The sequence below is a fragment of the Ambystoma mexicanum genome, chromosome 5p, assembly GCF_040938575.1.
Source record: "Ambystoma mexicanum isolate Mex_15411 chromosome 5p, UKY_AmexF1_1, whole genome shotgun sequence".
Taxonomy (NCBI): domain Eukaryota; kingdom Metazoa; phylum Chordata; class Amphibia; order Caudata; family Ambystomatidae; genus Ambystoma; species Ambystoma mexicanum.
Genome location: NC_090930.1, coordinates 975,351,946 through 975,379,272, shown reverse-complemented (window position 1 = coordinate 975,379,272; position 27,327 = coordinate 975,351,946). Strand labels below are relative to the sequence as shown.

The 27,327-nt window shown below is 47.7% G+C and overlaps 1 protein-coding gene across 1 annotated transcript in view; it reads left to right on the top strand.

Annotated features, from left to right (window-relative positions):
* Positions 1–27,327, top strand: part of LOC138481343 (enoyl-CoA delta isomerase 2-like) — a 316,256-nt gene that overhangs the window by 97,745 nt on the left and 191,184 nt on the right. The gene's annotated exons all lie outside the window — the stretch shown is intronic.

Sequence of the window (27,327 nt, the reverse complement as noted above, 5' to 3'; positions counted from 1 at the left end):
CACAGACACTGGGCCTCATTCTAAGTGTGCCAGTGTGGAAACAACAGTGCCGGTAAGCTTACTGGCACCATTGGTTCCGGACTGGCACTCTGCGGCTGCTATCCCGCCCGGCAGGTCAGACCTGCCAGGTGGGACGGCACCCGCCCAGAGTTTTCACAGAAGCACCGTTAGCAACGGTGCTGGTGCTCCCTTACTGGCACCTGACTTCCCAGCTGCGGGACTTAGAATAGCCCGGTGGGATCGGGAAGTCAGGCTCCAGTAATTTTGTACGAGTCCGGCGGTAACCCACCTATAGCACCAGCAGGGTTACATCCGGACCCGTAATGAGGCCCACTGTATTTGAAGAAAGCAAAAAAAAACATCAGAAAGGGACTCTGGTGTGCCAAAAAGTCACATGGTGCCACCAGAAGGGGCACCCGTTTTCATTGGTTGGAGTGCATCTTAGCCCATGTAGCAGTGTTGGAAGAGGGGCAGTAAATTGCCTGACAGATGGCATGTGCTGGTTTCCTGCATTTTCTAAAGGCGTTTTCTTTGCCATCATCCCATCACACATACGTCCCGCAACCATTGAAAATTGGGGTGTCTTATGAACAGCAGTGAGAGGGCTGCAGGGCTTACCCGATTGGCATCATTTGATAGTCTGCCACTGCGTTTCATTATCCCCACTGTTAGTGCATTATGGGACATGTAGCAATGTGTCGTATCTACTAGTGAGATAGTGTGAATTATGGTGTTTATGTACCTTTTAGTGAATGATATGGTCCTACGACACTGTTTGCAAAGTTATTCTATTTCTCAACTCCCTATTCTGATTCTGGCGCAGCATGATTCACAAAATTGATCCTTCCTTGCACGTTGCTGTCGACTCCCACACAGCCCCCATGTCCCTTGGCTGCCTATCCAGGGAACACCCCAAGACCCTTGCCCTCCCTCCCCTCGACTTCCCATGCCCTTTATCTGGGGACACCCCTGGGACCACAGCCACTTCCCCTTGCACCTTCTTAATCTTCCCCCTCCCCCCAGTTGTCTCGCCACTCCTTCTGGCTCAATTTCCTCACATTTACAACATTTTCCCTGTTCCGCAAGCCCAGCCTACCTTCTATGCACACGTGGGACATTTTGCAGTGGTTCACATTCAAATGTTCCTTTGCATAATGCGCATTGGGAAAAGTGCAACAATGAATGATGTTGTTTACATTTAGTGCTATGAGGCTTCAGCCACAAAGGCAAAAGTGGGCATTCTGGGACATGTAATTATCTGAGGGTATCGGCGGGGGCAGAATGCATCCTGTAAATTTCAGTCCTGTAGGTGTATCGCTACTGAGTGAGGTGTGGGAATGTGGAGTTACTACGAAGTGATCCAGATTACAATCTGTAACATAAAATCATGCAAAGACCTTCATAAATATTTTGGGCTGTCCATCCAATTCGGGTAGGGCCATCACACTAGCCCTACCCGAAGGTTACTCTATTCTGAGACAGGATAGACCTTCTAAAATAGGAGGGGTGGGGGGTAAGCACTGATTTTCAAAGACTCCTTATCCTTCAGGCCTATCTCTCACCCATGGGTGGCTAACGCAGACATCCTATCTATCAAACTGTCCCCTAAAAACACCATCAATATTCACATCATTTATCGGCCTCCAGGACTCACTGCAGATTTCCATGGACACCTCATTCACCTACTTAGCGACAATATTAAAAAATCCACTAAAACTCTACTCCTATGCGACCTCAACCTAGGATTCAATAATAAAGCCACCACTTCACTCACCAAAAACTTCCCAAAAATTCTGAGCCCTACCCACTTCAAAGGCCACACCCTGGATTGGGTGGTTGACCACAACTGTGCCTCCTCCATCAATCACCTCTAACATTGCTTACAAATGGACCATAATTGCATTCAATTCAACAGCCCCCGGCACCAAAACCACCACACATGCCCCTGCCGCACTAGTAAGAAGCGCAAAAAAGCTAACTGCGGATAACCCGCGACCCTATCTTGACCTACCCTGCCTAGCACCTCCTTTCTCACAAGACCCCAATGTCCTAGCTGCCATATTTAAGGACACCGTAACTAACGCAGTAAACCTTGTAGCCCCATTAGAAGGCAAGAAAGAAAAAAGTATTTTCATGCAAACTCCTGGTTCACAGAAGAGCTCCAAACCCTGCGTACTAACAAACTGCCCTTAAGCACAAAGATGCCATATTCACTGCCAAATCCAAAGCATTTAATCGCTGAATATCCGATGCCAACTCCCAATCCAAAGAACTTTTCACCATCTTTAATTAACTCACAGCTCCTCCTATCAGCACTGACAAGATCATTAAAGATGAAGCATGGTGCAGAAGCATACAAGCTGCTATGCTAAAAAAAATAGACCTCTTACAAAACAAAATTCAAGAACATTATAAAGCCTTACTGAGCCAGAACCAACAACCTACACAGACCCTTCCCAACCGCAAAACGCTCAACCCAAAATTCGCCTTTAAAAACTTCTCAGAATCTGAAGTTATAGACATTCTGAAACACTTTAAACCATTGCTATGTTAGGGTGATGTATGCCCCCCCCAGGATAATTAAGGAGTGTGCTGAGCCCCTTGCTCCACTCCTGACTGCATTCATAAACTCCTCATTTAAATCTGGCATCGTCCCAGACAGCCTCAAAGAAGCCTGCGTGCTTCTCTTGAAAAAGCCCATGCTAAATCCCTGCCAGCCTAATAACTACCGGCCCATAACCACCATCCCGTTTCTTCTCAAAATATCAGACAAGGCCGCTCACAGCCAGATCAAACTATACCTGGAAACTAACTCCATCCTAGGAAAAAGACAGTCTGGATTCCACAAAGGGCACAGAACCGAAACTGCCATGCTAGATGTAAAAAAAATCAAATCACTCAAATCCTGGACAAAGACAAGCCCGCCTTCCTCCTCCTAGACCTTTCAACGGCTTTCGATCTTGTAGACCATAATACCCTTACTGCACACCTCACGCAAGCAGCGCACGTTTCCGATCAAGCAGCTTCCTGGATCACCTCCTTCCTAGAAGGTAGAGCAATGAAAGTCTTCTCAAACATAGCAAATGCAGCACCCACCATCATTCACTGCAGAGTCCCAAAGGGTTCTTGTACCGCCCCAACTCTATAAAATCTCTTTACTAAGCCCCTTTTTGATAAACTCGATGCACTTGGGATCGCATACACTAATTATGCTGATGATACGCAGGCGCTCCTTCCTCTAACAGGCTCATATGACCAAGACTCTAAAGCGCTATGTCAAATCTACTCCACCATCCAAGCATGGATGGCCACAAATGGCCGATGCCTCAATGGAAATAAGACAGAGATTCTTATTGTTGGCCAAAAGACCACACTAGCTAAGTTCGACTGTCTCTATACCAACTTTAGCATTGACAACTGAATCATCCCAGTCCTATCTTCTGTAAAGACACTAGGGGTTCACATTGGTGCCACTTTATCCATGAACAAGCAGGTCAGCGATATTGTCTATGCCTCCGCCTTAAGTACCAAACTCATTGACGCCATAAAATCCTTTTTAACCCAGGATAACTGTCTCTCAATTGCCAGAGCCACCATAGGTGCCAAGCTTGACTATTGCAATGCTCTCTTAGCAGGCACCCCCATAAAAACATAAACAGACTCCAAATCACCCAAAATGACTCATTAAGAGCAGCTTTAATTATCCCAGGTAGAGACCACATCTCACATGCCCGGCAGGCATTTCACTGGCTCCCAGTCAAAGACAGCATCACCTTTAAAATCCTCAACACTACACACAAGTGCCTTAACCTTACTGCACCTTCCTACCTTTCAGACACTATCCAGAACAATCTCAGCCAGGCCCACCAGAATGTGCTACACCAATCAACTCGCCGTCCTGCGCATCAACAGGGCTAAAGCAGGAGGGATAGGCTTCCCATACTTAGCCCCGAAGCTCTGGAATGCACTCCCCACTGCTCTCAGAGCCGAAACTTCTCTCCTTGCCTTTTGTAAAAACCTGAAAACGTCCCTCTTCAACTAACAACCTACCTACCCTCCCTCCTTTTGTATCCTCCACTATGTAAACTGTTTTTATGTGAAATGTACAAAAAGTATGTCTGTTTACTTGTAACTAAGATTCTGTTCACTCTCTGTAACAAGCGCCACAATGCCTTCGGGCTGTTGCGCGCTCTGAAAAAATATGAATAAATAAATCTAGTTCTGTATTGGGAATCTACAGTGATTGAGGCACTATGCAATAAGAAAAAGTAAGTTCTATAATTTTTGTCGTGTATCTATTATCCTGAATTCCTGTGCTGCGTTTATCAATAAATAGTAATTCGAGAATAGGTTTGGTGGGGCGGTGAGTAAAAGGTGTATGCCTTCATAGTTGGGTGTGTTGCCCGCCAGGTGTCTCGTATGTGTCCATCGGATCGGTCAGGCTATCTCTGCTGGGTACTTGCGTTGGGTGTGCGCCCCTCTGTGAACTCCAGTGTAGTGTGGGGTCTGAGAACGTGTTGGCCTGCCACCCCTGCAGATTAGCGTTCCACCCCCCCCCCCCCATTCTCCCAGGAACTGGAACACAGTTTTTACAAAAGGGGAGCTGTCACGGGTGCATTTAAAGAGCAAACAGTAACCACGGTCTGACCCACAACACCCTTCAATGCCAAGTATCTTCTCTCTGGGTGCTTGTCAACGTGAGCCCCAGCGAGGCGTGTTATAATCTGGCCACCCCCGCTCTTTTGCCCAAATGGCGCATTTTAAGTATTCCCCCCTCCGTGTATATTCTTGCCCATACTTATACTTGATACCAGTTCTCTTGCACAAATAAAACGTCTGGCCCCGACTTTCTCTGAGCAGCATGGAGCGCTTCAGCAGAGTTGAGCCCTTTCACATTGAGCGTCCCAAAGTGCACTGTACCGCTACCCTGCATCAAGCTGCATTGGCAACCCTGTATCACAACTTGTATAGGAACTCGACAGTGTCGTGCAGTGTTGGAGCATGGCATGTGCTGTATTGTAAGGTGTGCTCTGGCTTTCCCCTCTTCTGCCCCAGATGCTTCAGTGCCGGACAGCATAAATCCTGTTGCCCACCCTCTCTACCTAGCCCCATCCTTTGCCTCCTCCCCAAATTAGGGGTGGGGCGAACAGACTATTTCCCAAAGAACAGAGACGCCTGTGAACCTAGGGCCACTAACCGGGGACCTCTTAGCCAATCATGCAGATAAAAATATGAACAAAAACTGAAACCTTATTGAGCACTTTCAGCAGCAGCTTGTTTCTGCCCAGACATCTTTCCAAGTTCCTGAGATCCAGGCCATGACGTGCGTAATGCCACGGTCATTGTTCTTAGTTGTGCGCCGGGACTGGTGCCGCCTCCTGCAGGTACATTGGATTGGACTTCGAGGGAGCGATCTGCCTTGCTACCTGATATAATCTAGGACTCCTTCTCAATCATGGAACTCCAGAAGGTAATTAGTTACATGTAGGTTTATTCTTTAAGATCATAAGTAGAGAAAGCACTGGGACAGCCATCTGGTCCAGTATGTTAGGTCCAACTGCCATCAGTAGAACCTTCCACACCAAACCTCACCAACATTCCACCTAGAGTCCCAGTGACATCACCACATAAACATTCCACCTAGAATGTTAGTGACATCACCACCCTTCACCACCACACTCATAGCCATAATCAATCCCACACAGATTATGACATATGTCCTTCTCTTCAACCAATACAACCCACCTAGAAATAATCAATCCCACACAGATTGAGATGTATGTCCCTCTCTTAACCAACCCAATACTAATAGCCATAATCGGGCCAGAACAGGTCATGACATACGTCTCCCTCCCTTGCACTAACACATGACATCACCCACCATGAGGATGGATGAACCCCGGCAATAAATGTTCCGAACTAAATGGCTCTTAACATCTCCGAACAGCTCCCAGCTGAGCCCTTGTACCACACCACACTCACCCATAATCTGTAAATTTTGACAACACACAGCTGGACTCAAAAATAAACTTATGGCCAAACATCATCTGGCTGCCCCTTAACCTAGAAACAGGCTCTGGCAGCCCCTTGAATGACCAGACAGCACCTAACTGCCCTTACCCACAACATAGATATAATCTAAAAACCCCTTAGTACCGCCATAACAACACTAACTATTCCTAACCAGGCCCTATAAAGCACCTAAATAAACCTTAAATCAACAACAGCACCTCGCTGCCCAACCGACAACCAACAGCACCTGACTGTCCCTAAAAGCACCAAACAGCGCCTAACTGCCTAATGGACAGCGCCTAACTGCCCCCTCTACACCCAGGCAGCACCTCACTGCCCCTAAAACAACCCACAACACCTCACTATCCCCAGAATACCAGCAGCTCCTCACTGCCCCCGAAAATGACCAAACATCACCTTACTGCCCCTAACACAACCAGACAGCACCTCACTGTCCCCAGAAATGACCCAGACAGCATCTCACTGTCCCAAACACACAAACTGCACCCCACAGTCCCTTTAGACACCAGACTGCATCTCAATAACCTAAAGCCAACACAACACCTCGCTACCCCACCTACCAGCATGTGGACAGCATCCAGAAAACACCTCACTGTCCCTATTACAAACACTAGACAGCACCTCACTGCCCCTAAACAACCAGACTGCGTCTCACAGTCCCAACAACACCAGACAGCTCCTAACTGCCCCTACAACAACCAGACAGCACCTCACTGCCCCTAAAACAACCAAACAGCACCTGACTGTCCCTAACACACCAGAACACAGCCAGACCGCACCTAACGGTCCCAACAAACACCACCTCAGTGCCCTAAAACCCCCAAAACACACCAGAAACCAACCAGACAGCACCACACTGCCCCCAAAAGTGGCACGGACAGCACCTCACTGCCCGCTAAACAGCACCCCACTGTCCCCAAAACAACCATACAGCACTGTCCCCAAAAACAGCAGCACCTAACTTAACCGTAAAACACCCAGGGCGCACTCGAATGTGCCCCTCAAACAACCAAACACCACCGCACTGTCCCTAAATACACCAGAAAACAACCAAACAACACCTCACCATCCCTACAAACACCAGACAGCCCTTACTGCCCCAAAAACAACAGACATCACCTAACTGCACCTCACAGTCCCTACCAACAACCAGACAGCACCTCACTGTCCCCCAAAAACGACCCAGACAGCACCTGACTGCCCCAAAAACAACCAGACTGCACCGCACAGTCCCTAACGACATCAGACAGCTCCCAGCTGCCCCTACAAACGACCCGACAGCACCTCACTGCCTAATGGACAGCACCTAACTGCCCCCAAAAATGACCCAGACAGCACCTCACTGTCCCTAACTACACCAAGCAGCACCTCACTGTCCCTACAAACACCACCTCACTACCCTAAAACACCAAAAACACACAAAACATAACCAGACAGCACCTCACTGAACTGTCACTGAATACACCATAAACAACCAGACAGCACCACACTGTCCCTAAAAGAACACCAAACAGCACCTAACTGCCTGCTGGACGGCACCTAACTGCCCCCAAAAATGACCCAGACAGCAGGCCACATACATAAACACAACATAATAAATTACCAGCCATGACTGCTAAAAATAACCTAGACAGCACCACCTGTCCCTTAAAACATGACCAGACAGCACCTCACTGCCCACTAGACAGCACCTCACTGCCCCCAAAAATGACCCAGACAGCACCTCACTGTCCCAACACACCAACTGCACCTCACAGTCCCTTAAAACACCAGACTGCAACTCAATAATCTAAAGCCAACACACCACCTCGCTACCCCACCTACCAGCATGTGGACAGCACCTGACTGCCCCTAAAACAACCAAACAACACCTGACTGCCCCTTAAACACACCAGAACACAACCAGACCGCACCTCACAGTCCCAACAACACCAGACAGCTCCCAACTGCCCCTACAACAACCAGACAGCACCTCACTGCCCCTAAAACAACCAAACAGCACCTGACTGTCCCTAACTCACCAGAACACAACCAGACCGCACCTCACTGCCCCCGAGGTGACCTAGGTGACACCTGACTGCCCGCTAAGTGGCACCTGACTGCCCACTAGGCAGCACCTCACTGCCCCCCCCTAAAATAGCCAGACAGCACGCCACTGCCGCACAAGAGCGACAGCCCTCACTGCCCGCTGGACAGCACCACACTGTCCCCAAAAACAACCAGACAGCACCTCACTGCCCGCTAAACAGCACCCCACTGTCCCCAAAAACAACCAGACAGCACTGTCCCCAAAAAACAACCAAACAGCACCTCACTGCCCGCTAAAAATAACCTAGACAGCACCACCTGTCCCCTAAAACATGACCAGACACACCTTGCTGCACCCATAAACACAGGGATAATGCATACATAACCAGGGGACATGCCCCTACGAACATGGTAAACAAAACACTGCAGGACAACATGTACACCCCACAGTAAGCGATAACCATATCAAAAGCATGGCGCTAAAGTCCCTGCGCCCAACCCCAACATGTCCCTGAAATGCAAAACACCAAATGCATGACAAGCCATTGTAAATGCAAAAATAACATTGATGGAAGTGACATGGCGCTAAAGTCCCAGCGCCATACCCCCACCCACATGTCCACTTCAGCCAACCTGCAAAGCAAACATTGCATAAACAAACATTACAATGTCCCATGGACCCCACACCCACAAGTCCATACTGAAAACCCAAAGATATGTCTTGACAGCAGGCCACATACATAAACAGGACATAATGAATTACAGGCCATAACTATTAACATTAACCCAGGACCAAACCATAGTTGTACTAAACCCAGAGGCCACAACATAAACACAACAGCATTATAATAACACTGGCCTCCCCCACACCTACCACATAAAAAGGTCTGGACCTGACAGATCCTCCACACCATGCGAGCCCCAGAGGTCTGGATCCAGCGCTCGCCACTTTGCCATGCCTGATCTCAAAACACCCACTTGTTGCCTCCTCCGTTTTACAGCATAAACATTGTAAACTGCCGTTAGAGCAAGCACGATCCACGCATTTCTCACCAGCTCCATTGACAACCGTCTTCCTGCAGGCTTAACCACAGCGCCCTCCATTTGTGCGAGACAATCATGAACACCAGGACAATCCAGACAAGGCATGTGTCCATCCATAGCATGTGTCCCAATATTATTCCTGTGCACCTCGGAACAATCTCTTGCTAATCCAGCGCCGGCCAGACACTCACAAACAACGTCGCGTTCCAAGGGGACGTTTCGTTCCAACAGGTAGTTGCGCTCCAGCTGGGCCTGCTGTAATGCCAGTCCTCCGCCCACTGATGCTGGCCCAGCCCTTGCCGACGTCACCCGATCGGCACCCGACATCCTGAGAGAAAAAAAAAATCTCAAAAGCATTTCCAGGTGCTCTCCGTCCCCTGATGGCCGCGCACCACAGCGCCACCTAGCGTTTGCAGGGGACGTTAACACCCTGCACTCTGACGAAAACAATTCCAAAAACAGACGACCTCCGGCTCTGGACCAAGGACCCTGCCACCCCGTCTGACAGCAAAATCCTCGGACCCAGGGGCTTGCACACCCCCGCTTCCACAACGACAGTCCAGCAGACCAACGGCTGCAACCTCTGGCCCCCTCGATCAGGGCCTCCTGACAGCAGGCTCCACAGCACCCTTCAGGCTACATTAAAAGCCAATACAGCTGGACATACACGGAGGTATAACAGCGCCACCAGCTGCACCTCCTCCACTGGGACATCTGTTATGGGCCACCCGAATCCTTCAAGCACCAGCACTTGCACAGCTCCAGCCTGCAGGGCACCTCTGCTTCAGCTGGACCCCGACCTGGACCTCCACTACACCGCCCGGCCTGCAGCTCCTCTGACAGCAAAATCCTCGGACTCAGGGGCTTGCACACCCCCGCTGCAACGACGGCAGTCCAGCAGTCCAACCGCTGCAACCTCTGGCCCCTGGCACAGAACTCTGCACCACCCGACCTGCTAACAGAGCCGCCTGGCAATTCCTCCTTGTGCCACTGGTTGTGTACTCCGCCAAAATAGGTTCCCAGCCTTCGACCTTTACTGCACTGCCTGGACTCTGGGCCACCTCAGCCCAGGCGCCGGCTGGAATCCGAACCTTCCAGGCGCTGGGCCACCTCCCTTGGCTCCGCCTGGACTCTGGACCTTCCGGGTCCCCGACCTGGACCAATGTACTGGACCCCCACTGCACCGCCCGACATACAGCTCCTTGGTGCTGGATGGATGTCACCCTGGAAGGCAGCGCTCCTCACCGACTGCCCCTTCCCAGCAGGCCCATCCTCGTCGCCAGTGATATAATCTAGGACTCCTTCTCAATCATGGAACTCCAGAAGGTAATTAGTTACATGTAAGTTTATTCTTTAAGATCATAAGTAGAGAAAGCACTGGGACATCCATCTGGTCCAGTATGTTAGGTCCAACTGCCATCAGTAGAACCTTCCACACCAAACCTCACCAACATTCCACCTAGAGTCCCAGTGACATCACCACATAAACATTCCACCTAGAATGTTAGTGACATCACCACCCTTCACCACCACACTCATAGCCATAATCAATCCCACACAGATTATGACACTACCTTTTGAAACGCAGTGCTCTCCGATCTAGCCAGATGTCAAGGGGTGTTTAAAACAACAGTATTTCCTTGATCCTCCTGGCCACGTCTTGGCTGGGGCTTGCGGCCCCCTCCCTTTGGTTCTTGCATGTTCCTCATCTCGCCAAGTTCGGATCTCCTGTCTTCCGCTTTCAGCCGCTGTAGGATGTTGGAAGCTTCCTCTCCCATTGTAATCCTAAAGTCTCCTGTTCCCCGCCCCCCTGGATGCTCGAAGTTCAGAGAGAAGGGAAACCGCCACCTATACTTGATGCTCTGTTCTTGAAGCCTTGACATAGCCGTTCTGCAGTCCCGACCTTTCGTCAAAGTGCAGCATAGAGATCTTGACATATGCGAACATGTGAGCCTTTAAAGTCGATCTTGTCCCCCTATCTTGCCTACAGCACTATTTCTGCCTTCTCCCTGTAATAGTGGCATTTCGCTATGACCGATCATGGGCCATTCTGGGGGGCTTCTTCCTCCTGAATCCTGTTGAATTCTATGGTGGGGGCTGGTGGTTCCTCCCAGAGGGAGGCAATGAGAGCTTTGGCCTGCCGTTCCACTGCCAGGGGTGTTTTCCCCAGGCGTCTCATTCAAGCCCATGATCTGGATGTTGGTGCGCCTTTCTCCATTTTCAAGGTTATCTTCCTTCGCTGCCAGGACGGCTTCTCTTTGCTCAAGGTCCAGGAGGACGGCTTCCACTCATCTGTTAGTGCCGTGGATTGCTGGTTGTTCTACGGCACCTCTAGCTTCTCCTCCACCTTGTCCATCCTTGACTGGTTGGTCAATCTGGTTGTCAAGATGCTGCTCTTCATCAAGTGAATTTCTTCGAGTAAGAGGCGGGTGTCTGCCTTTGCAGATGCCTTGTGATCTTCTCCCGGTAAACTGCTTGCATTTGCTTGGGTTTTCCCTTCCATCTCGGCACCCTTGCGGTGGAAGGTTTGCAAAGATGCTTTTCTGCTGTGCTCCAGCGTGGCTGATGCACCAGGCTTTAGGTGTCCCAACGGGTGGTTACCATTCCACTCTCACTGTGATTCTGTCTTGGGAAGTCATCTTTGCAGTGTTTTACTCCAAGCCCAGTTGCCAGGGACCCAACTCAGCCATGCCCCTCAGAGTTTCCTGACCCGTGGCGTCGGCTCACTGTTTGCTGTGTTTTAAGCAGAGCGTGTGCCTATTCTCTGCCCCCAATCTGATCAGTGGGTGCAGGTACCTGGGGACCTCAGTGGCCCATCGCTTGGATCTTTACTGCTTTGCTTTGTCTCCAGATGCTTAAGCAGCTTCCACTGTGTTCATGGGAGCTTTGCCAGGGCTAATATTCAGTGAGGCCCATATAAACAGCGAAGCTGGTTCATGTCATAATCTGTGCTGGAGCCTGATTATGGGCTATGTGTTGTTATGAGGGTGTGGTCATGTCACTGACATTCTAGGTGGAGGGAGTGTTGGTGGAGGTTTGGAGTGCTGGATTCTACTGGTGTGAGTTGGACCTAATGTGCTGGGCTGGATGGATGATAAACCTACATGTAAACTTACCTTCTGGTACTTGTCCTGTGAAGGTTGTGGCATTGTTTACATCACTGGCAACGAGGATGTTTTCTTTGCTGCTGGGAAGGGGCGGCAGGGGAGAAGCGCTGCCTTCCAGGGAGACATCCATCTGATGGTGAGGAGCTGCATGCCGGGCGGTGCAGTGTAGGTCCAGGTCAGGGATCCTGAGAGCCCAGTATCGTGGCGGCCAGAGGTTGTGGCCGCAATTATCCTGTGAGGCGGCGCAGGAGGTTGGTGGATTCCAGTTGGAGCACCAGCTCTTTAGGACCACGAAGCCATTTGGTCTGGCTGTAAAGTGGACGACATGCAAGCTTGGAGGAGCTGGCCGTGAATGTACGATTGTCTGCACAGCGGGACGCCTGCCTCAGCCTTCATCTACTGTGACAGCGGGCGGTGGGCCGTGCAAGCAAGTGGAGCTGTTTGCCACTTGTAATGCCGGTGTTGAGGGTCATGGAATTTCCTGTGTTCCGGGTGGCGCAGCGACAGGGGGACAGTGTCATGGGCTGCATTCGTGAGCCTGTTGGAGATGTTTCCACCAGGCTGCCGGCTGCCGATGTGATGACGTCGGCGATCTTGGTGAGGGCGTTCCATCGTGGGTTGCTGGAACGCGGCGCAGGCCTGGAACGCACCGTTGTTTCAGAGGAGCCAGAGGTGATTGAAGAAGGTGCTGGGGAACTTTCTGCGCCACGGGAAACATTGGCGGTGTCTGGTGAGACCAAGTCAGGAGCTACTGGGCCATACCGTGTGGCTGTTTGTCGGTATAATGGAGTGTGTGGCGGGCCAGAGCAATTGTTCCCCGGATGTCTCAAGGGGACGTATGGAGGTCATAACATGCTGGAGGTGCAGCGTTCCTGTACCACCGGCCGCAAGGATTGGATGCGGCAGCAGGATTTTTGCAATGGGTGCTGCGGCGTGGTAATGAGCTTAAGGGAGCTTGATCTGGACTTGTGGGGTCCTTACTGGATGTAGGTGTTCAAGGATGTCCATCAAGGTTAGGCGTTGGGGGAGGCTGGTGTTGTCATATTGTTGTTGTTTATGTAGTGGCCTCAGGGTTAGTAGGTGTATGGGTTTGGCCCTGGGTCATGTTAGATTCTTTATGGCCTGTTAACATTTGTGTACTGCTGTTGTGTTTATGTCGGTGGCCTGCTGTTTAGGAATTGTCTACTGGTTTTAGACATGGACTTGTGGATGTGGGTCCGTGGGCAGTTATAATTATTTTTATAATGTGTCCATTTTCAGGATGGGTGGAGATGGACATGTGGGTGTGGGGATGGCGCAGGGACTTTTTACTTGCCCTGCATTGATTCGCCTTGCATTTTGTGGACATGTTGGCGCAAGGGGACTTTAGCGCCATGTCATTTTTCTTGCTTTGCATTTATTTGCCTGCATTTCATGGTCATGTGGGTTGGGGTTGGCGCAGGGACTTTGGTGCCATGGACTTTATCTGGTTATTGGCTACTGTGGGGTTTTATGTTGTTCTGTGGTGTTTGTGTTGTTTGTAGGGGACATTTCCCCTGGTAAGCTCTGGGGTGGCTGGTTGGGCTCTGGAGGGGCAGTGAGATGCTGTCTGTTTGGTTTTGGTGACAGTGAGGTGCTGTCTAGTGTGCGGTTAAGGGGCAGTGAGGTGCTGTCTATGTTGGGATTAATTACGAGACAGTAAGGCCCACTGCTCTCAAGCATAGGAGGATACCGTCCCATCTCAGAGCGCAGGTAGAAAAGGAACTCCAGACATTAATAGAGATGGACATTATCGAAAAAGTAGAAGGCCCCACTCTGTGGGTATCGCTGATTGTGGTTGCACCTAAACCCAAACAGCCAGGTGCGGTCTGCGTCTGTGTGGATATGCGCTGTCCAAATGCTGCCATTAAAAGGGAATGTTGCATCACGCCGACATTAGATGACCTCATCAGTGAACTACAAGGAGCCAAAATATTCTCAAAGCTAGATTTGCATTCAGGATACCACCAACTTGAACTGCATAAAGATTCACGCTATATCACCACTTTTACCACTCATGAAGGGTTATATCAATTCAAGAGGCTAAGCTTCGGGGTATCATCTGCGGCGGAAGTGTTCCACAACACCATCAGGGGGGCACTTGGCAAGCTGAAAGGAGTTATAAATATGAGTGACGACATCCTTGTTTTTGCAAAATCTGAAGCTGAACACATGACAAGATTGAAACTAGCCTTGAAAAGGTTAAGCAACATAGGTCTCACCCTACACAGAACCAAATGTGAGTTCTTTAAGAACTGTATAGAATTCTTTGGGTTTGCTTTTCATGCTAAAGGGGTCTCTCCTGACCCTGAGAAGGTTTGTGATATTCGTGATGCAGAAGTTAGAAGCTTCCTGGGCATGGTCAATTACTGCGGCAGATTCATCAAAGGACTGGCTTCACTGTCTGAACCGCTCAGAGCATTAACCAAAAATGATGTACTGTGGACATGGGAGGAGGAGGAGGAGGAGGAGGAGGAGGAGGAGGAGGAGGAGGAGGAGGACAACACAAGGGGTGTTAGAGTCTGAGCACGTCTTAACAGATGTTCAGGAAAGCAGCTTCCGTGCTTCTGGCAGCTGTGAAGCCAGACTGATGGTCATGAAGACAACCAACAGATTCAGTGTGGAGATTGAGCTGGGAGATGGCCATTTTTTCCAGGAGCTTGCCCAGGAAGGGAGATTGGGCGATAGTTAGCCGGGCAGGAGGGGTCAGCTGAGGGCTTCTTAAGAAGAGGGTGCACAAGGGAGTGCTTCATGGGGGAAGGGAAGACTCCAGTGGCGAAGGAGTGATTGCAGAAATCCGCCAGGGCAGGAGCCAGGGAGTCAATGTGATCCTTGATAGTTTTGGAGGAACAGGGGTGAACCTGTTCCGACGAGACTTCCATAGATCGGACTTGTCTAGAAACCTCGTCTGGAGAGAAAAGGGGAAAGGTGAAGGGGCCCCTAGGGGACCCTCGCGTATGGAAACAAGGCACAATCACCACACACAAACTGATACGCCAGACACAAGGTTGTATTCCCAAAAACTAGGAATTATTGCAAAGCAAATAGTCTCAGTTGGCCAACTGGGTCCCATACCCCGCGACGTGTTTACAGACCCCGGGGGACGCAAGAGAGCGAGAATCGTACAACAGTTAAATATATACAAAGCAAGCATCTTACAATCAGTAGTGACACATCCAATACCGCCCCTAATACATTTGCTTTGAATTGGGCACGGTGATTGACAATGGTGACAACGAGTATGACACCTTCAGACATTTATTTATAATGCGACGAGGAAATGGCTGGCATGGTGCACATGTTTTGGTCGTGCCTGGTTATTGAGCGATTCTGGGGTGAAGTAGTACAGAAACTGGCAGTGAAATGGGTTATGATTGTTATAGATACAGTGTGGGCCTGCTTGCTGAGGGTGTTCCCCAGATCGCAGAAACTAAAGCATGTTAGTAAATTGAAAGACCTAGCATAAGTGCTTGCAAAAAGGAGGATTGCCATGGGATGGAAGACATGTCATAGACCATGGGTGGAGATTTGGTGGAAAGAGTTGCAGAAATGGGCAGAAGCCGAAACCATGGTATGGCAAGAGGCGAGCAATGTAGGGGGAGAGGAGGAGGCGGGAACCCTGATGGCCTGGAAATCATTAATAGCAGAGTTGTTTGGATCAATACAAGATCTGACAGAACCTGCGGAACGGGAGACCCCGCCATGTGGTGCAGGAGCAGAGTGAGGGGAGATATAGGCTTGTGATGGGGGGTGGGAAAAGGGGAGCAGTGACCGAAATTAAGCAATGCACAAGTGCGCTGTTGATATATGCACTGCATGTTTGGTTTGTATTGTTTTTGTTTGAATAAATCAATACAATTTTTTTTTTAAAAAAATCATTTATTTAGCAACAGTTTGCAATTTCATGAGCCTGTAGACACAATTCTTTGTTATAAGAACACACTGCTTCTGCTCTCTGCAAGCCAGCTGTGTGCAGGGGAGAGACACATTCCAGGCCTTGCTATCTCCTAGTTTCTATTTGTGTACTGGGGCTCAACTTGCTCTACAGGGCTCAGGAAAGGGCGGACGCAAAGAAAAACGTAATTCAAGCCATTTAATGTTCGCTTCTAACATTTCTACTGTTTTAGCGAGACTAGCTGGCACTTGTGTTCTGATTAGAATTGCTTACTTCCAAGGATTTGTGAGGGAGGAGACCGGGCATTTCTGTCTGGGTTGCGCGTTATGTTTCAACAAGTCTCTCGCGACCTTGCACTTTACATGAACAATGATGTACTAGTGGGGCAGAATAAGTTTTCAGCAAAGCAGTTTTAACAGAAAGCAAAAGGCAAACGTTAGAAAACAAAATGGCGATTTCAGTTACTTCAAAATGGCTGCACTTTAGTCAAGCTTATGGCTATATATGTCTAATACTAAACACATGAGGCGTTTGGTCTTCAGCCAACAAAGTACATTGCCTTATGATTGAGGGGTGTCTACTTTTTCTGGACTGACAAACCCTCCTTTTGGCCGTATGCCAAACGCCTCATCCGTACATTGCATCCTCTTCCGACCAAGTATCTGATTCTGATTCTGAATCTTGTACATTACTGGTCTCCTCCTCATTGTCATCAATGTTGATTGACATGAATTATTTTAGTGTCTTTAATTCATTATTACTGTGAGTACTTAATTTAGTAGTGCTCTTTTTTTCTGACCATCTGTACACACTCTTCGCTTATTTCAGTACATATTATGGGTAAGCAGTGTATGCAACAACAACATGTCATGAATATTCCTAGCACTGCTACTAGGATCGCAAATAATTTCCATCCCTATGAGCGTAATACTTCCCAGAACCAGGAGCTTATGTTTAATTCCCAGCTCCCTTCAGGGGGGGGTGAAGGTCAGAGCTTAAAACGTGCAACTTTCTTATCGCTTCGAAAATCGTAGGGAAGGAGTTGCTTCCAAATACGTAACGTGCTGATCCCACGATTTTGCAAACTCCACCATGATCAACCAGGATTACATCAAGAGCATTCTATTTTGGAGTGTCATTAATTGAATTCCTTTTTCCTCTAGTGTCATATTGTATAACATATCTGTTGTCCCATTTATCGTTTTCTCTAGTATTTTGGGCAGTTGCCTTATATTATACAAATGTATTGCTTGGCCCCAAAATGGTATGAATGATTTTGCTATGCCCTCTGCGATTAAACCTCCTTCCTCATTCCGCCGCGGTCTTGATCTAGGTAACCAGGGATACGGTTTTTCTCCACATATAAAATAAACAGGATCTCCTACATAAACTGGCTCTCCCTCCTTATCAAGGAATGCTATATTCATACATCTAGTGAATGTCCCCACCTTCTTTCTCAGGCAAAAGGGGACAGAGCGTGGACTGTAATGTACTGGATAGAAGGGGGGGGGGGCACTGTATCTTTATTTCCTTCTTGGTTCATTTGAAACATGATTACAGATGATTTATAGGGCACAACTAGTCTGTCTTGTCACATCACTACTGGTGTGATCGGCCGTGCTTTGTGAAATATAGAACAACCTACAGGTTTCATAATAATCTCTTTGAATTCATTCATATTTGTTCTATCTAATTGACCAGTTTCACTTTTGTTCCATTTCCCATAATATAATGCACTCAGTGATGCATAACATGCAAAACTCAATGGCAGGGGCTTCACATACCAACCAATTCCCTGACCACCATGCTGTGGCAAGTGGGCACATACCCAGCAATTATTCTTTCTCAATATTGAGTGAGTCATATTCATTATTAGCAGTAATGTGTTATTCCGATAACCTGCCCTGTGTCTTTCTTCCATTGGGGACATAGTATAAGTAATCACATGGCCCGGGCTTTCAGTGGTGGAGATGTTTTCAACTGGCAAGAGTATTTCTAAGGGGTGTATTTCTTCCAAATACCATAATACCAATACGGTCATTATTGGGGCTAATATACTCATTATTCACATTGCTATTGTTAAGATCAGCATACAATTTTTTGGGAAATTCTTTGTGTAACCTTCCAATCTCTATGTTTAGCTCATTATCAGCAGTGGTGCTAGAGGGGGCAAAAGCTAGTTCTGGCATTTTTCTCTCACGGTTCTTCAGCAATGTTCGTTGTGAATATCTCTCCTCGTTTCACTTGTTCGAATGTCAATAAGTTCAGTAAATGCCAACAGTTTATTCTAACAGTTCTTAGCAGCCTGGATTGCTATACGTTGGGCAAGATCTCTGTGCATCTGCACATTGCTCAAAGAACTCCAGAGCAGTTATCAATTGCTTTCGTACCACGTGAGCCCCTCCTGTCCGGGAGGGGTGATCTGCACATGGATTTTTTTAGCACCGAGGAGCCTCGTTCTTGGGCTGTCCGATTTGCACAACCCTCAATCCGCTCTCCTCTAGGCCTCCGGGTCCCATTTCATACGTGATAGGAAACAGAGGCAACAAAGATCGAAATAAATGGAGATTTGATCACTCCTCCTTCCGGTTCCGCAAATTATACCGCCTTGCTCCTGGTATCGTGTGATCAGTGAATAGTGCGGACGCACTTTCAGACTCAAGCTCTGAATCGGCCTGTGGCACAATGGCAGATGATGGTGGGCGCCAAAATGATGATGCAGATTTTGTTTCAGGCTGTGGCGCAATGTGAGAGGGTGGACGCCAAAGTGGTACAAGTTTTGTGTCAGCCAGCAGTGATGCAGGTTCTGCTGGACAACATTGGGGCACTCTTTTCCCTTCCTCTTTTACAGCAATCTTTTCAGGCTTCGTTTCTGGATCAGGCAGATTTTGTGGCAAAGAACTAGCAATAGTTTTCTTTCGTTTCTGGGACCGCTGTCTCTTTCTGGTTGTCTCGATCAGGAAGTTTTTCTGACGGTGATGGGACCTTTTTGGCATGTGTTGCATGTTTCCACGCTTTTCTTCTGTCCACGCGGATGGCGGTCTGCGTTGTTAAAAGTATCAGAGAGGGTGTACGCCACCTTGGTGCAAGCAATGTTTTCCTCTCAAAGTTCTTGATCAGCACCCACTCGCCGGGTTCCAGTGCATGCCCCGGACCAGTGTACCTGATTGGTAATGCCTCCTGCACCTGCTGATGAATCAAACGCAATTTTTGAATTAGCAGATTATAATAAATACTGAGCACAGGGTATTCAAGCTCCCTTAGCCGTTTTGGCTGCGGTGCACACCAAACATTCGCCGGTCTCCCCATCACTATTTCATATGGGGAGAGCCCAGTTCTTGCTTGCACAGATGTGCACATGCACAATAACGCTAATGGTAATGCGTCTACCCAGCTTAACTTGTTCCCTACACACATTTTACTTATTTTGTCTTTTAAAATGCCGTTGTGACGTTCAATAAGACCGGCACTCATGGGGTGCCTAGAACAATGGAATCTTTTGTTAATCTGGAGACCTGCGCAAATCTGTAATATCACTGCGCCCACAAAATTCGGACCATTATCTGACCATATGACACGGGGCAGACCAAAATGGGAGAAGTACTCCTTCAACATTACTTTCGCCGTGCTCATGGCGGTGCAGTCTTTTAATGGATATGCTTCCACCCATTTACTGAATGCACATATAACCACTAGGACATACTTCAAGTTTTGGCATCTCTCCATTTGTATGAAATCAAAATGGATTACCTCAAATGGCATAGAGGGAGGGCCGAAACTGCCTGTTGGAGTCACCGTTCCCTTCCCCACGTTGTGTTGTAGACCCGTGACACAATTCTGGACCAGCCTCTCTGCATTTTGTTTTTGTGTTCTCCCATACTGTAGCTAGATGCTGAACTATCTTCTTGGCACAAATGAGTAGGGCTGTGGGCCATCGTGACCATTGCAGTTACATAGGAGTTGGGCAGCATCCAGTTTTTACTCTTCTTGTCCACCCAGCAACCTTCTAGATTTAATTCAGCAGAGCCCTCAGCCCACCCTCGTATTTCGTCAGCAGTGGCTACTGCCTGCATCTCTTTGACAGTAACAATTCCATTCTCTATCATGCAGGGCACTTCCTCAGACTGGACTGTCAACATTTTAGTATTCAAATCAGTGGCAGTTTACCTCGCAATCCTGTCTGCAAATGTGTTTCCTTCTCCCACTTTGCATGTTATTTTTCTATGTGCCTCGCATTTTACTATTGCTAGGTGCTTTGGACACATAAGTGCAGACAGAAATTGTACAATCAAAGGGCCATGTTGAATTCTGGCTCCATGTGATGTCAAGAAACCCTTCTCAGCCCAGAGTCGGCCAAAGTTATGAACCACGCCAAAGGCGTATTGGCTGTCAGTATATATGTTTACACTCCTATTTTCAGAAATCTCACAGGCTCTGGTTAAAGCGATAGCGATTATCTCTGCTGCTTGTGCAGAGTTGTAGGGGATTCTTTTACTTTCTACAATACTCTTTAACGTGGTGATAGCATAGGCAGTAGTTGATGTGCCATCAGGTAGTTTAAAACAGGAGCCGTTACAAAACAGTTCTCCATCTGGCTCTTTTTGTGGGGTATCTGTCAAATCAATTCTTCCTTTTTGTTTCTTCCTCCGTAACCATTAAGCAATCATGGGGAGGTGATTCATTTTCACCAAGTTCTTCCGTGGGCAGTGCATTAATTCTGCAGGATTCAAAGCGCTACACCTCATAATTTGGATGTTTGCCGCAAAAAGGACAATTTCGTATCTAGTCAATCTAGCAGACGTGAGGTGTTGCGTCTGCGTTCTATTTAATAGAACGTCTATGGCATGTGGCACCATCAAAATTAAGGTGTGCCCCAATACCATCCCTTCTGTTTGTTTCACTGATACAGCAGCTGCTGCAACAGCTCGCAAACAGCATGGTAGTGCGTGCGCTTCAGGGTCCAGCGCAGAACAAAAATAGCCGCATGGCCTATTTCTTCACCTTGTTCCTGTGTCAAAACAGCCAGTGCGCAGCCTTCATTCTCATGTACAAACAATCTGAAAATGTTCTCATAATTTGGTGTGCCCAAAACGAACAGAACACAATGCAGGTTTGAGCAGATCAAATGCTCTGACATTCTTCATTCCACTGCAAAAGCATCACAGCATACTTTTTTGTCAATGCCACCATTGGCTTCACAATCAACGGAAAGTTTCCAATCCACTGCCGGCAATAGGAAGCCATGCCTATTATTGCTTTGACTCCTTTTTGTGTTTTTGGAATAGGCATACCAGAAATACTTTCTATCCTCTCTGGCGTCAGTCTTCTCCCTTCTCTCGAAAGTAGGTAGCCCAAGTAAGCCACCTCCTTTCGACAATATTGGAATTTCTTTAAGCTTGCTTTATGGCCATGTGCTGCTAAGTGTGTTAATAGTAAAACAGTGCTCTTTTTACAAATCTCCTCTGTATCAGCAGCGATCAATAGGTCATCTATATACTGTAACAATACACAACCTGCCGGTAATTCTAGCATATCTAGCTGTTCTTTCAATGCTCTGCTGTAAATACTCGGACTCTGTGTAGCCCTGTGGAATGTGTGTGAATGTAAATGATCGTCCTCCTAACGTGAAGGCGAACATATATCTGCTTTCCTTGTGTACTGGAATACTGAAGAAGGCATTTTTCAAATCAATCACACTAAAGTACTCTGCCGAGGCAGGAATCATTGTCAAAATTGTGGTGATGTGGGAATTGAGGATCTACTACTTTTTTTAATGCACGCAGATCAATTATGAAACAATATGGTACCTAATTACCTCCTTTCTTATACCTCGGAAGAATGGGACTGTTGCATGTACTGCCTGTAATCTCTTCAATCACCCCCAATTTTACCAAATCCGAAACAATGCTTTTCAATCTTTTCTCTCTCCTGCTGAAATTTTGTACTGTGGAATACTGTGGAACACGCGGTAACGTTACTACTTCTTTTAGAACTATTTTTACTGGCTCTATCTTCAAGCATCCGACATCATTGTCATTCATCGCCCATATACAAGTTGGCACTTCACTCAATTCTCCTGGCAAAGGCTTGGACAAAAATTCAGATACTGGTACATTCTGTGGCGAAATTGTCAAGAACACTCCATCTGGTGTACAGTGGATAACTGCACTCCGTTTTTTAAATAGATTTAATCCCAAAAGATTTTCCCCACAATTTTCTGTTAAGAGAAATGGACAATATTCAGTGAATGGACCTAACGTCACTGCTACTGGTTGGGACACTGGATTTATTACTGGGGTACCTGCAAACACTACTGAAATTTATCTTTGCCCTGACAGTGGTATTTCTGGAACCAAGTGATGGTCTATCGAGCACTTTTGTGCCCCCGTGTCTACGAGAAAGCTATGCTCTCTATTCCCGACTTTTATTTCTACGTAGGGTCCTTTTTGATTCACGGGAATAGGACCTGGTTCAGACCCCTGTCTTGGGCTGTCCTATTGTGGAAACAACACATCATCCGATGTGTAATCGCTGCTGTTATTATAGTACACGTTTGATTGGGTGTCAAAAATGTCGCGCCCCTTCCTCTATTCCCATTTTGCGTGTTCTGATCGCTCCGATTCTGGGTAAAAGCAGTTTGATTCTGAGCTTGATTCTGATTTTGGGTACCATTCCCTTGGCTATTTTGGTGCTGCTGCATGTTATTTCTATTTTGCCCATTTGTTCCTGGATGCCCCCTATGCTGTCTTCTCTGGCCACACCCATTTCTATTTTGTAAATGTGGACATTGCGCTCGCCAGTGACCTTCCTCTCTGCAGTATGCACACTGATTTAGTCCCAGAGGCCCTCCATGCATGTTCGAATTACCTCTGCCTTGTGCGTTTCCTCATCCTCTTGTGTCCCGCCACTTGCTGGTGTAGCACTTCAACCATTGTTCGTAGTGCTTCTATTTTCATTGGCAAGGGGTATTCATCAAATATCTCATGTATTTCCATTGTGGGGATACTAGGATCTGAAATTCATTTTAACGCCTCTCGTATACAAACTTTTAGTTTATCACTTGTCTGTCTTGACGATGGCAAAAATCGCTGCTGTACATATGGTACCGCCGCTTCCATCCTATCTCTCCTAATATCTTTACTCCTATACCCCGGTGTGGCAAACATTTCAGCAAATTGATCATCAAGTTCATTCTTGAATTCAAAAAGTCGTCTACATGCTCCCTTATTTCTTCATCTCTCCCTCTACAACGTGCTAGTGAATTCAAATCTAACAACTGTTGTGGCGGTAGCTTTCCAATTAACTGTTTCCATCACCCTGTTAAATATTCCCCCAGGTATTCCAACAATACCTGTCTTTCATTGCTCCTCCTGAAATCCTACATCAAAGCTAGCGTTGACGTCTCATCATTCCTATTTATATACATCTCTCCCTGTTCTTGCAACTCTCGTTTTCTCTCCTTGCTGGTGGCACTACAAGTCACTCTCGTGCATCCACTTTGTCTAGCCCCCTCTCTTGTTTCAATGAGTTCAAGTTCAATTATTGGAGGGGCAGATGGGACAGAAACGATCTCTAGGGAGGGAGGTGCGGATGGGACAACGGGAACGGGAAGTGACTGTTGCGGCGCTGGCTGGCTAATGGGAGGTGCTGATTGTGTGGTCTGTGGCTGTGCTGGGATTTGATTTTTTTTTTTTTTTAATTTATTAATTTTAATCAAACAAAACCAAAATACAACCAAACACGCAGTGCATTTTGCAACAAAATAATCATATTAATTCTTAATCTTGGCCAGTGCTTCCCCCCCCTTCCCACCCCCTTTAATGAGCCTGTCTGTTCATCGTTCTCCGTGTCCGCCGCATGCGGCGGGGTCTCTTCCTTTAGATTCGGGCAGATCTTGTATTGCTCCAAACAATTCAGCTATTAGTGATTTCCATGCCATCAGGGTCCCTGTCTCTTCTCCCGCCCCCCTACAGTGTTCGACTGTTGCCATACCATTGTTTCTGCCTCTGCCCATTTCTGTAACTCCTTCCACCATACCTCCACCCGTGGCCTGTGACAAGTCTTCCATCCCATGGCGATCCTCCGTTTAGCAAGCACATATGCTAGGTCTTTCAGTTTATTAACATGCTTAAGTTTGATGATCTGGGGAACACTCCCAGCAAACGGCCCAAACTGTGTCTCTAATCAGCGTGACCCCTTTCTCGGCTAGCTTTTGTGCCACTTCTCCCCAGAAACGCTCAATTACTGGGCATGACCAAAACATATGTGTCATATCAGCATTCTCCTCGTCACATTTGGGACATGCTTGTCGCCCAGCGTTTTCAAACTTGGATATCCTCATGGGCGTCATATATGCTCTGTGCGTTATATATAGTTGTATTTGTTTTAGTCTATTATTCCTTGACACCTTCTTATGGTGTCCGAGTGCCCGTTCCCACATCCCATCCTCTATCGGGGTTCCCACCTCCGCCTCCCTAGCCTCAGCTGCGTCAGGTCCTTCCCAACTTTAGACATCACCATCTCATACAGCCTGGAAATCTCATGCCCTCCATCCGATATATCATATATTATTTCTATGATGGCGTCTGGTTCTTCTCCTAACACAGTTTCAGGCCACGTCTCCCGGATTCTCTGCACCATTCTGTGGTATGTAATGTACTGGCCCGCATGCAAGCCTGCCTCCACCCCAAGGACCTCAAAATCCAAAATGGCCCACCTCTGCCAGACGTCTCCTAACATTACTAGCCCCACAGATTCCCAATGGGTCGTGAGTATAGCTCTCAGCTGCATATCTTCCCCTGCCAACGCGACCAGCGGTACACGCGGGGAGCAAGGAAATGGGTTCTCCATCATCCGGCACGCCCTACGCCACATCTGCGCTGTGCTGGGATTTGATCAGTAGGGAGGGGCTGAACAACTGGAGGGGGCTGAGCAATAGTCACTAACGCTGTCTTTTTAGTCTCTCCCCTTGGACCTCGCTTTGTATCAGTCAATATTTTATTTATCAATTCATCTGATGAATGCAACTCTCGTTGTGGGTATATTATTTCTATACTCAACTGATCGCATCTATTTGACTTTCTCAAACTATCATTCCACTCCTCCTCCTCCTTTTCTTTCACTCTCTCTGCTTTCGACTTATGCCTGCGCGCATGTTTCTCTCTACTTCTCCAATGAAGCATAACTTCCCTCCTCCAGTCCCTAAGGATATCAAATGCTGCAGGACGTTTTCTTTTTCATCAACACCTTCTCCAAGTTATCTATTCTCGTAACCTCAAAACTCCCATGATTCCGCCACTGAAGATCTTCCTCTTTTTTTGGTTTGCCTATGCCAAGTCTCACAAAACATTATCACCCCTACACCATATTTCACATACATATACGCCAGCGACCCCACGGGTGGCACTACCTGGCCAGTTTCCAAAGATTGTCTAACGCAGCGGAAAAATCCTGCTAAAGTGGACAATACCCCAGGCATGTTTTAACCTTACCCTCGCTAATCAACCTTATGCTGGGTGTTTGATTTTGTAAAATCAACTCTCAACCAATATCAGGATTACTTTGAATCGGGTCACGACTCACCTGATCAGTCAAGTCTTCTCTCAAGACGCAATTTGTCCGTATGCTGACGCAACCAATGATGTGTCTGCGTATCTTGGCTCACTCTGCCTCGTTTCGGGACCTTCGCCTCCTTGTTCTCTGGCCGGGCACGTCGATCAGGGATCAGTTGTGTGCAGATCTGCAAAGGAGTCTCATCACTTTCACAGGGGCGCCACGAACGCCTCTTGATCCCGGCTCGATCGTCCCGTCCTCACCGTTCTCTCCGCCTTCCTTATTTTACAACGTACACGATGGAACAAGTGGGGTGGGGGTCCCTATTCGGGTGCCATCTTGAAGGTGCCCCTAGGGGACCCTCGCGTATGGAAACAAGGCACAATCACCACACACGAACTGATATGCCAGGTTGTATTCCCAAAATCTAGGGTTTATTGCAAAGCAAATAGTCTCAGTTGGCCAACTGGGTCCCACGCCCTGTGACGTGTGTTTCCAGAACCCGGGGGACGCAAGAGTGAGAATCGTACAACAGTTACAAATATACAAAGCAAGCATCTTACAATCAGTAGTGACACATCCAATACCGCCCCTAATACATTTCCTTTGAATTGGGCACAGTGATTGACAATGGTGACGAGTATGACACCTTTAGACATTTATTTAGCAACAGTTTGCAATTTCATGAGCCTGTAGACACAATTCTTTGTTATAAGAACACACTGCTTCTGTTCTCTGCAAGCAAGCTGCGTGCAGGGGAGAGACGCATTCCAGGCCTTGCTATCTCCTAGTTCCTATTTGTGTACTCGGGATCAACTTGCTCTAAGGGCTCATGAAAGGGGGGTCGCAAAGAAGAGCATAATTCAAGCCATTTAATGTTCGCTTCTAACATTTCTACTGTATTAACGAAAATAGCTGGCACCTGTGTTCTGATTAGAATGCCTCGCTGCTCACTTCCAAGGATTTGTGAGGGAGGAGACCGGGCATTTCTGTCTGGGTTGCTGCGTTATGTTTCAACAAGTCTCTTGCGACCTTGCACTTTGCATGAACAATGATGTACTAGTCGAGCAGAATAAGTTTTCAGCAAAGCAGTTTTAACAAAGCAAAAGGCAAATGTTAGAAAACAAAATGGCGATTTCAGTTACTTCAAAATGGCTGCACTTTAGTCCAGCTTATGGCTATACATGTCTAATACTAAGCACATTAGGCGGTTGGTCTTCGGCCAACAAAGTACATTGCCTTATGATTGAGGGGTGTCTACTTTTTCTGGACTGACAAAGGCAGAGAAGGAGGAGTGGCTGCAGAAGAGCCAGAGGGAATAGTGGGCGGGGGATGAGAGGAGCAGAGTGAGGACAGGATGTCCTGAGTTTTTTTAAATTAAGTGAGAAGCCAGTGCCATGCAGAGGGCCTGGGAAGGCACAGGAGAGGTAGAGACTGATGCAAGTCCAGTGGGGTTGGGCGCTGTACTATCACAGGCAGACATGCAAGGCAACATGTGTCCCATTGCCTATGCCAGCAAAGCACTTAGTGGAACTGAAAAGAGGTTCTCCCAAATTGAAAGGGAGGTGCTGGCAATATTATGGGGTTGTCGCTACTTTCGCTTATAGATTCTTGGAAAGCCAGTGTCAATCGTCACCGACCACAAGCCTC